Here is an 11,610-nt window from a genome sequence, read left to right as displayed (position 1 = left end):
CGCTTCACCAGGCGCACGACTTGTTCGTCCCATTACTTGCCACGATTAAAAAAAATACTGTTCTCTCTTAGTTTGAGGTCGGGCATGCCTAATGTAAGACCCCGCCCTCTCTTAGTAGCACTAGAGATCTTTGTGAAAGAGTACGTCCAGTGAGGCTCTGCCAGCTATACTTATTCCTGTCGCGATAAGAATGCCAGTGAAATGACATGGACATGGGACTTATCTACTTATGTCACAGGGTGACGAGCGCAGTGGTAGTGTTTGTGTGTGGTGTGTCGTGTACAACTTATTTGTCCTGTTAATTTAATATCATTAAAAAGACTCTCTCCAACGACTCTCGCGATACCGACCGTGTACATACACGCATGAACACACAAAACAGTGTGTAGGTATGCCAAATGGCATATACTACAGTTACTACTCACACACGCTTTCACTGTGCACTTGTATAACATCCAAAATCTTGAACAAAATCTGTCACAAGCCATAAACCGACATTGGCATTTACAACGCCCCCCGCAGCACAGCTTTATGACAAACTAGATTTAGAACGCACCGCCACACACACACACACACACATAAGTATACAAATCGTTACATTTTTATATTATCGTTCAATTTAAACACTATGTAAACGTTGCAAGGTTAAAATTTCAATGTAGATTTTTGACATTGTGCGACATGGTGTGCGGTAATGTATTTTTATGACCCGTCAAATTTGATAAAAATATATACCTTTATTTTAATGATGACGTGTGGTGGTTTTAATTAATTTTATGCGTTTGGAATGTGTGGGTTGGCGTACAATTCGTCGTGTGGCTTAATTCAAATTTACGTTTAAAATAACATTACTTCATAGTTAAGCGTATGAGACAATTGTTTGAAACTATAGTAGTGGGAGAACGGTTCAAAAGCGGGCGATGTTTCGAATCCCTTATTACCTATAATTTGTAAGTTACGCAAATTTGAAAACGTGTGAAAGCCTAATGTAGCTGGCCATGGCCTAAACCCTCTCCTCCGACGAGACCCATGTTCTACAGCATAGGTACAATTACATTACATAGGTAAATTTTTTTTTTAAAATGTGGTAGCACACCCTGGATAGCATTAACGCTCCCCTCTAATTCCTTCCGAGGCCCCTACCGCCCCCTACTACTCTTTAGCGCCCACTGGGGGCTGTAGGGACCATTTTGGGAAACTATGTTCTACAATGAGACATGTAGTTTGACAATGATTATGAATAATTTGTAAAGCCCTCGAGAAACTTGTTCTTCGTAAACATATATTTCACCTCACTAGCTCGGAAAGGCTTTGTTCCTCATTAGAAATCTGCGCGCAAAAGCGTTTTTTGCACGCTACCGCGGAAAAGATTTTTGAAATTCGAATTTGACGATGGACTGTGGTGCACCTTTTCTTTTGACGAAAAGAAAAGATAATGACACGTTCAACTACGCGATTTGTCGTACGTCACTTATTTATATAATATAAATCCGTTCTTATATTTTATTCTTATTATTGTTGACATAATAAATAATTGTGTTTATTAAATTATTTAATTTTTTTTTTATTGATGAGGTGTCAATTCGGAATGCATCCGAAGATAAAATTTTTCTTCTAATTAAAAAAGCTGATGTTTTATAGTTCAACAGTTTTTCTTTCATCTACCATTTTCCTCGCTATAGTGAGGTGAAAAATAGTGTGCGTCTCGAAGCGAGTGGTCCAAAAGTAGATTCCTTCACTTGCTCAGATTTCAATACAAGCACTCGCGTCATACAACTTTGCAGCCTTGTATAACAAATAACTATTATTCGTTAATAATATTGGCCATATTTACTCCATACTATCACAGAAACAATCCGGAATACTCAAATAAATGATGCTTGTCATTGAAGTACTCAAAAGCTGTAGGGTGATCGCACCAATATCATGACATTGAATTAATATTGGTAAGTACTACTACGGCACAAAGAAAAGTGACGTTTAGAGTGCAGTACTATGCAATTGTGTTGACAACTTTAATGGAGGCACAAGAACAGTTTATAAAATATATTAATCGTTAAATTTTTATTTAATTGATATTCAATTATTTTTTGTGAAATTACTCCACTAGTTTGTTATAATTACACTAAAAAGTCTAAAAAGTCTAAGTCTAAAGTAAGACTTAAAAGTCGTTGAAAGATCAAGTACAAAGACACGACGGAAGCACATAGAAAAATTCGTGAGGTCCGTTGGTTCGTTCTGTGGCTTAGTTGGTATAGCGTCTGGCACGGTATGCAAGAAGACGTCGGTTCGAATCCGACCGGATCGAAGGAATTTTTTCTGAGTGTTCGATCTTTATATTAATCGTGTCAAAACTCCATCAGGTAAGTTTTTATTATTAATGCATTTTTGCAAAATTGAAAGACACTAAGAAAAATCATCATTATCTTACCGCCATTCATTCAAAGGGTTAAAATCTTCCAGTGAACGGGTTGAATAAGGTGTTACAAAAGTTCACATTCTACATAATTTATGTCATGTATACGTTGTTTGTGTTATTTTTATGACTCATATGACAAAAACACTTTAGACGTACGATCACATTTATGTCTTTATAATACGAAGGATAAGAAATGTTAAATATCACCTGGAGTCTTAATATAGAGGCACATATATGCACCTTTAATGAATTCGTGATTTTATGAATTAAATTAACATTCTTCTTATCATAAATTACATTTTCGTAAATATACTGTAATTTCTTTAAACTTATCCTTCAGAAACCCTCGGGGGCCCAGTTTGTAATTGTCTGAACACTACGCATAAACCAAACAAAGATTTTATTAATGCCGATGAATTTTCTTAAAGCAAAAATATCGTTTCATACAGAGTTCCGAAAAATGTCGTATTTGTTTAATACCATATACAGCAGAGCTGAGTGGTTTCCACAACTTAGATACTGTGATCCCCATTTCCATTTGATATCTAAAAATACAACTATATTGTTGGGGTCTAAAATGAGATAAATAAAAAACTGGTTACTCCACGGTAACAAAGCACCTACCATTGTTCATGTCGTCATAAGCACATCGGTGTGCCTTATAAATTTAATAGTTCAATAAATATCAACAACAAATGATGTTACTCGTGTTCAATACCTTCAATACCTTAGATAGGTATTAATATAAACTTATAATAGAAGTGGACCTAGAATTGAACCTTGAGGGACACCCATACTAACTTCCGCATTACATAAGAAATATTTGAAAAAAATATTGATACAAAGATGGAACACTTAGAAAGAATCCAGCGATCCGGCTGGATGGAAGGACGCTATGCCAACTAAGTCGCGGAACGTACTAGCTGACTTTACGATTTTTTCTATGTGCTTATTGCAGATCGTTTTTGGTTTTTAACGACATATTTGCCGCAGCGCCATCTGTGAGAAATCTATTTCTTCACTTACCCAGGTACCTTTACGGCTACCAGCAACAATTAAAAAATTGAATATCATGGTAGTAAAATATCGCGACATCCAATAAATTGAATTCAAAAAATATTTTTTATGATAGCAAGTGACACGATGAACAAGTCGTGCGCCTGGGTAAGCGACACGGCCGTCCACAGCAGTTGCATTGCCACTTAGATCTTTAAATCACAAAACCTGAAAGGTACTGCCACTGCGCCTGTTGTCCTGAGACACCAGGTGACAAGTCGCAAGTGCCTGTAATTTCACCAAATAATACATACATACATAAGATCACGCCCTAGTCCCACAGAAGGGGTAGGCAGAGACTCTCTCCTGCTCTATCCTGACACAACTCTCGAGCCTCACATACTTCAACTACCCTTTTCATACAACATTGTTGATCGTTATATCGATTAAAAATATGTCATTTGTTGTTATATTTTACGAATCGCACCCGTTTTTGTTTCGTATCAATTCTGTCGCAAAACCGTCATAACTTGCTCCTGTTCCTGTGGCAGGTGGTGTGCATCACAAAGATCATAAGCTCTATTGGTTAATGACCTGACGACCGAGTGAACCGTCTTGTCGGACTTTGACTAATACATCAAAAAATGCAAGCGCGCAATTTTTCTCAATTTCGCAAGTGAACATAGTTTTGTTATTTCCTCAAAGTTCTCATCTCCACTGCATTAATTCTACTTTCATGCTTCTTCTGCCATACCCAACTCTACCAACCAATTAATAATAAGGAAGTAACAGTTTTTACCATTGCCCCTAATGGTTGAGGTGGTAATGTCGCGGTAGACCTTTTTACATTTATGTAAATGTTAATACTTCCATCACGCCCGTTTAAGAGGGCACCGAGCTTCTGGCGCTTATTAATTTTAGGTGTTCTATACGCTCCATGTATGTGTGCGTGTGGCATACGTTTTTAAAGCTGCGTGCAAGCCCAAGCGACACCCACGTCTGACGGCCGAAGCAGGACTAAAGCGGACAGGGGAAAAGCGTAGCGGCTCTGGCTAGTATGGGAGGACCGCGTGTGAATTTAGGAATATTTTTAGTTACTAATTTTTTATTTTTTTATTTTTATAATCTACAAAACACGCGTGAATACTAACACATAAGCACACTACACACTACACAATGCTTTTGTGGTGGCTGAAAAGCAGTGCTATGCTTTTGGGCACATTTTGCACTGAGCCACGACCCATTTAGCTTGCTGCAGCACACACAAGCTGTTGATCATTAAGTTAGTCATTTGTTTTTTTTTTGTTTAACTTATCTTTAATTTTGACTTCTGTGTTTCTCTTTTAATCCATTTACTATATTATATTGTTGTGTGTGTGTGATGCAAGACCATAAGCGTTCATCTATCTATCTATACATTTTGAAAATGTACAAAGTATACGTTATAGGAAAGTTGTAGTTTTATTATTTTTCAAAAACTGATGACCTTCCGTGAAGTATTAGCGCCGTAGATAACTTCGTATTTTTGTTTTTCTATGGACGAAACTACAAGTAATCGTGTTTCTAAATAGTATGATGTATAGAGTTAAACCTTAAATATGTTATACATATATACTAAAGTAATGTATACAGCAAAGGATCGAAGGAACACAATTATTTCGCAATTACGTATCGCTGCCTCAGCGCAGTCTTAAGTTGTATAAAGATACCACAGACCTTTACTTTTGAGCTCAGTTCACCTCCGTCCACTGTTACCCTTTACTTATCATCTACACGTATCAATCTTTACCTACACGCTTAATTTTAAAGGGGACGGTAGGGGAAACCTGTGTCTCTCTAGGCGTATACCTATCATGGGGTTTGAGTTCATACATTTTTATATCAAAACCAGTGGCCGTAGCACGGCAGAATATGTGTGATAAATGTCCCCTTGAAAATATTTGATTCAGTTGATAAATCTAATTTTACATATTTGCTAATTAACCGTTGTTATACATTTTGAAGAACAAGAACAACGATATGAAATTGCGTATATAGCTATAGTCGTTTAATCACCGCGAAAACGATGAAACAAAAAATGTCTTTTCATCTCATTTGTCGCGCTCAATTTTTACGTTGATAAAATTACTGTGCAAATGTTTTAAAATCAGCTGTGACTTGCAGCCATGTTTGGCACTGTGTTAATATTTTGCCGTCATTGGTCACCGGTTTATCACTCGAATTTGACAGCTAAATGTGAATATAGTAGCTTTATCGGGGCTGCATACCACGGGGGCAGTAGTAGCTATAAAATTTATCAAAACACATATAAAAACCTGTGTAAACAACAATTTCACTCATAATCAGAAATATTTCGTAAAATTACTATACTATCGGAACAGGAAGCTTGGTATCACGCCCGGTTTCCTATAGCTACTTAATTGGATGCCAAACAAAGCTTATCAGGAAAGGGTGTGGTCGTAGTGTTAGCGAAAAGCCTGGATGCAAGAAAACTGTAAGTTTTTTTTATAACTTTATATAAGCACTAAGCTTATTCAAACTTATCACCAAAAATGTATACTGTTAAAATGAAATAATTTTCTGCAACATAAATGTAGCGTAAATTGGAATGTTTCTTTGAATATTTTTTATTATAAAAAGGAACTGACTTCAAACTTTAGAATCGGTTACTAGAAAGTTCGCGAAACCGGATTCATCCCCTAGTTTGCCACCCTTAGAGGTGGAATATTTTCTTAAAATTTAACTGGGGTCAGTACTGAGGTAAAAATATATTAATAACATTTTTTACGAATTGTCAATTTTAACTGAACCTACATATAGTGTATTACTAACATTTTAGAAAACAACTTTTGCTCAATGACTTTTAATAATTCGTAAAATTTTATATTCAAAAATTTATATACAAAAATTAAAATATTTGAATAGATCGCTGTAAACGATGATAACTCTGTGCGGTAACAGAGGACGCTTGCACATTAGAACTTACTACCCTACCTCACTACGAAATACGGATCTAAGTGTCATAAAGTACAAGAAAAACTTTGTTTTTGGTAAATTTATAGCTAACCCTTTTGATTACAAATATTTTTAGTGAAATATAATAACAAAACGAAATGTATGCTACTTGAACAGCAAGCTGAAAAAAATAAGGCGAGTCAGCCCGGTGGCATTGACAATCTATTTTTTTGTTATTAATTTAATTTTCACCACCCATATGGTCTTTCACTCCATTTGGTTTATTTGTTGACCATCAAAGATATCAATGGGCGTATTTTTTTTTATTAATAGACAATTCAATTAGAATGTCTTGCAATTGACTGGCTACCTGTGGTTGCTTAGTATAGATAGGACTCTATAATGATCTGGATCACTTGTAGCAGTAGAGCTTCTTGTGAAAGAGTTCGTCCAGGGAAGTACTGCCACCTTACCTATTTCTGCCGCCAAGCAGTAATGTCAGCATTACTATGTTCCGGTTTTGAAGGGTAAGGGTGCTGGTGATTTCACTGTAATTTTGGAGGCACATGTGACTTGTCAACTTATGTCTCAGGGTGACGGGCGCAGTGGCAAACGTGTAGTTTATCATCAGACCCGTCACTTGATAGTATAAAAAAAGAAAGATATTTATTAGAAAATTCATTTAAAAATCATAAATTTAAAGGACTTTATTGCACTAAAATTAACAAATTGTAATAAATTAATTGATACTGACATTATAAAATCTATTTCTGTGCTTATTTGCTTCTATACACGGCACTATAGCGGGCATGCTTATCACAACAGTGCCGGATATAGGGGCAATCTATTACAACTTAACTAAGATCTTTATATTGATTCTGTACTTGAGATAGCTTTATTAATTATAGGTCTAAGAGTCAGGTCGTAAAGATGCAGATTAGATGAGCAGATACTTGGACTACGGTCGCCTAGTTTCATAGAAGCACTTCAAGTTTAGTGCTTCATTAAACTATATGCTGTCCCAAGCATCGCTTTTATTGAGTAAATCGGATCAAAATTATTTATTGTTTACGTACGCCTAGAAGGTTTTTGCTAATTTTATAGCAAACAAATTGGTTTATAAATTTGTAAGCAGATAATTAATTTTAATAATTACTAAATATCAAATCTTAATTTAATGCATGTTGCTATTTTGTCCCAACTCATTTATCTACGTCATTTGAATAATCGCTAATTATACGCATTTATAATGAATATACTTATCTAATCAAGAAATTAAAATGGCAATGACATTTATATGTAGAATACGATTCGGGTGCTTGTGGTATAATTTTTTCGCTATAGCACAAATATTTGTATGAAAGAGAGTGATTTTACAAGGAACTCATTACAATTTGTTTTGTCTTCATGCATGTACCATCATACTGCTAAAGTATGTACGATTCCTCCGAATTAAAAGGAAAAGAGAAGGATGAAAAGCAGCAAATAGGAAGAAGGAACTGTTTGTGATTTTAGCTATTTAGAATAGAATAGAATCGTTTATTTCCTATTATCACAATTCGAAATATAATATTAAGGGATAACATTATCGTCATTAAGGTAAATAATAATTTTAATGTTAATATAAAATAAAATAATTAAAAGAGAAATAGAGAAAAATACGAACTACAAAAATACAAATAAAAATTTAAATATTTTCAGAATACAAACGTCCAAAATTGAAAATATAATTACAATTTCTTTAAAAGAAATTACTCTATACACATATATACACACACACACACACACACACATATATATATATATATACATATATATATATACACATATATATATATATATATCCTTCCTTTAAACTGTGACATACAACTGCATAGATGTAGATAGTTAAAGACAGCAAATCTGTTCTTTTTTATAGTTGTCTTGCTTTTTTAGTCCTATACATTTTAAGATGCGTACTTATTAACTAATTACGGGTTTCTTATCACAATATGAGTTTTTTTTTATTTTCCCGTTATTTCGGGACGGTTACCCGTTCCATGGTCTCAGGTTGACTGACCCGTGACCAGTCCAATATAATTAGCCTTTTTAGCTTTCTTAAAAAAAGGAGAAGGTTCTCATTTTACCTGTATTTTTAACCGACTTTAAAAAAGGAGGAGGTTCTCATGTTTTTTGTATGTATGTTACGCGATAGCTCCGGTATTTGTGAACTGAGTTTCATGATTCTTTTTTTGTTGGAAAGGGGGTACCTCCATAGTGGTCCCATTTCATTTTGAAGAAAATTATTTGTGTGTATGTTAGGCGATTATTTGATGTTTATATTTTTATAGCAAAGGAGGTATTTGGCTAGAGGTTCAACAATAAAACTTGGCAAATAGATATAACCTAAAAGTTCGTTGAGTCCACACAACAAACTTTTGGAAATTGTCTTTTTGAATAGAAAATAATTTGAAAAAATTAATAAAGATTTATTTTTATTCGCTGTCAATGTAGCCCCACGTATATAGCGCATCTTCCACCGCTATTAATAAACTTTTCATTATATTAATTAATCACTTGTTTAATTAGAAGAGATATTGTTTCACTGTTTGTTGAAACGCGCACTTTTCATTTTACTTTATTAACGCAATCTTAATTTGAAATGAAACTGATGCTTGTTGTTTCTTCTGGAAACAACTGTATCTTATTATTATTGATACAAGATCGAAAAAATTCTTCTTTAATTCTTTCGATCCGGCTGGATTGGAACCAGTATCTGTTTGCCAGACCGGGATTAACAGCTCTCCCAACTGCACTATGGAAAGAGTCAGCAGACCTGATAAATTTCTTTATGTACTTGTTGCCGATTTTTGTTTTTGATTTAAACTGCTTTTTTGACATAACGCCATCTGTAAGAAACTTAAGGAAGTTTTTATTTCACTCACCTCAGCTCCGGTTGCATATCATATAATAATATGCAACTATATGATATTTTTGAATCGACATTTTCAGATTTAAAATGTATATTTTTAAAACTCGTTATTAATAATTAGACGCTGCTAAACAATAATAAATATGTCAGCCAACATGATCATAGTTTTGCGAAAATCTAAAGATTTTTTTCTTGTTTTTGCGTTTATTTTCAAATTTACTTTTAAAATAAAACATTTGCTGTTGTGTTTGTTGCTGTTCGGGAATTATAGTAATAAAACAACAGCTCATCATTCCTGAGGTGACAGCAGCAAAAATTTAGAGCAAACCATATATAACCATAAAAAGTCTTTAGATACCATTTTTCTAAAAGTATGATCTGAAAAATGAAGGAATGCACAATGCGCCTTTGTTTTTCCGTATAGATTGCATTTTTTTTTTAAATGGTTTGGGATCACAACTGAGAGTCATCACGAAGGACGCTTGGACGTTTGAACTTCCTGCCAAATACAGATTTAAAAGTGTCAGATAGTACAACAAAAACTTTTATTTTGGATGTTTTGGGTATTATGTTTTGTAAAAGTCTTGGAACAACGGTTAGTGATATTCGTAACATAGTCCTGCGAGGTTGTCAGCATTTAAAAAATAACCCTGTATAATATCTACCCACTTTATTGTAATCATTGGAAAACACGTGAAATTTTTTTACAATTATATTACCTATCTTAAAATTATAATATCAATTCAAAATGGCGTTGTAGATGAAAATTAACCTGGCGTGTATAGTTACTTGTTATAAGCCCAAGATATCGATCGTAGATATCGACAACTCTACGTTACCTTATTGTGGAATTTTAGGAGCTCTAAATGAACGAAATGGATATATATCAAGTACATAAACTAAAAAGGACTGTAACTCAAAAGCCGTAAGCATCGATTTTGTTAGAAAAAAGTTATTTACACATTTTCATGTTGTGATGAAAAAAAATCATTTTCGTCAAGTTTGTAAATTACATCCATTAGCCAGCCCCCTTTACACACTCATTCTATCGCGTGTGATCAGCAGCGTACAGGATTGGGCGCGAGAAAGCCTGCACGCGCAATCACGCGCGGTTCCTGTTTGAAGTTTTTTAAGCCAAAGTTCTTTCGCGCGCGATTGATCGTGTCCTGTTTTTATTACAACCTTGGAACGCGCGCTCAGTATTACCCGCGATAGTGTCTATGTAAAGCCCGCTAATAGTATTGGAAGGAACGATATTAGTTACTACAATCATCTTTTAACACTAACAAAGTAAAAAAAATGAAAGCAGAGACGTCATTAAAAAAAATGCAAAATTATCAGTTCAAACATTCATTAAGCAGAACATCAATTAGAGTCTTTTGAATAAAAATTGAATCATCATCGCGAAATGCAATTAATCATAGGATTAGTATAATTGTGGCTTAATCGTTTGGGCCTTTTTGGTGTTTGGGGCTCTGAGACACGCGAGATTAATTTAGGCCATCTCTATTGTTTTTTCTGTAATAAACCCAATTGAGTTCACTGTTGAAATAAATATTTTTTCTCAAACACTCTCAAACAAACTTTACTTTCAAAAAACGAACACAGAAAAATTGACATTTATGGACCGTGCAACTTCTTCCCGGTCAAGGCCTGCGAAGTAAGTATAAAAATAAACTGTCCGCTGCTCTAATTAAACTTATCTATTAACAATGACCTATGTACACAGGTAAAAGAAAAGCTCATGCAGCCAACTGCCCAGCGAGATTTAAAAATAACTACATGTACCGCTTATTAAAAAAAAGAAAAAAATGGTGACAAAGTAAACTAAAGTGCTTTGGTATTTTCGTTTATTTTTTTGTATTTTCGTCGCGAAAATGGATTCTAGTGAGAAGAACGATAAGGAAAATATAATAATTATTGCCTTTAAATATTAATTAATAATTTTTTTACATTTTCTATTATACATTTTCTTCTTTCTAGTCTTTAATTGCTTCCTCACATCTTTTGAGAAAAGCACTGTATAAGCCTCGGCGGGAACGGGGCTTGCTTGAGTTGGCCTATATGCTCCGGAATCTTATTGTATAAAATGCATACAGTTCCCCATAAAAGAATCGTTTACCTTAGTTAATACTGTGGATATCTTCTTTCTTAATGAAATTATGTATGTCACATCCATCGACTTCTCAGGATCTGTGGCTGATGTCTGCAGCGTGTTCCTAGTAACCAAACCACAATGACAATCCGTTTGTCCCTCATATCAAAGATAAGTCGATAGCACTGATACCACTTAATCACTATTCTCCTGGCCACAAACTACAAATGACAC

This window comes from Hyposmocoma kahamanoa, unplaced genomic scaffold (assembly GCF_003589595.1).
Source record: "Hyposmocoma kahamanoa isolate Upper Pololo Valley unplaced genomic scaffold, ASM358959v1 245, whole genome shotgun sequence".
NCBI lineage: Eukaryota > Metazoa > Arthropoda > Insecta > Lepidoptera > Cosmopterigidae > Hyposmocoma > Hyposmocoma kahamanoa.
The sequence above is the reverse complement of the archived record's forward strand: the minus strand, read 5'-3'. Positions refer to the sequence as shown.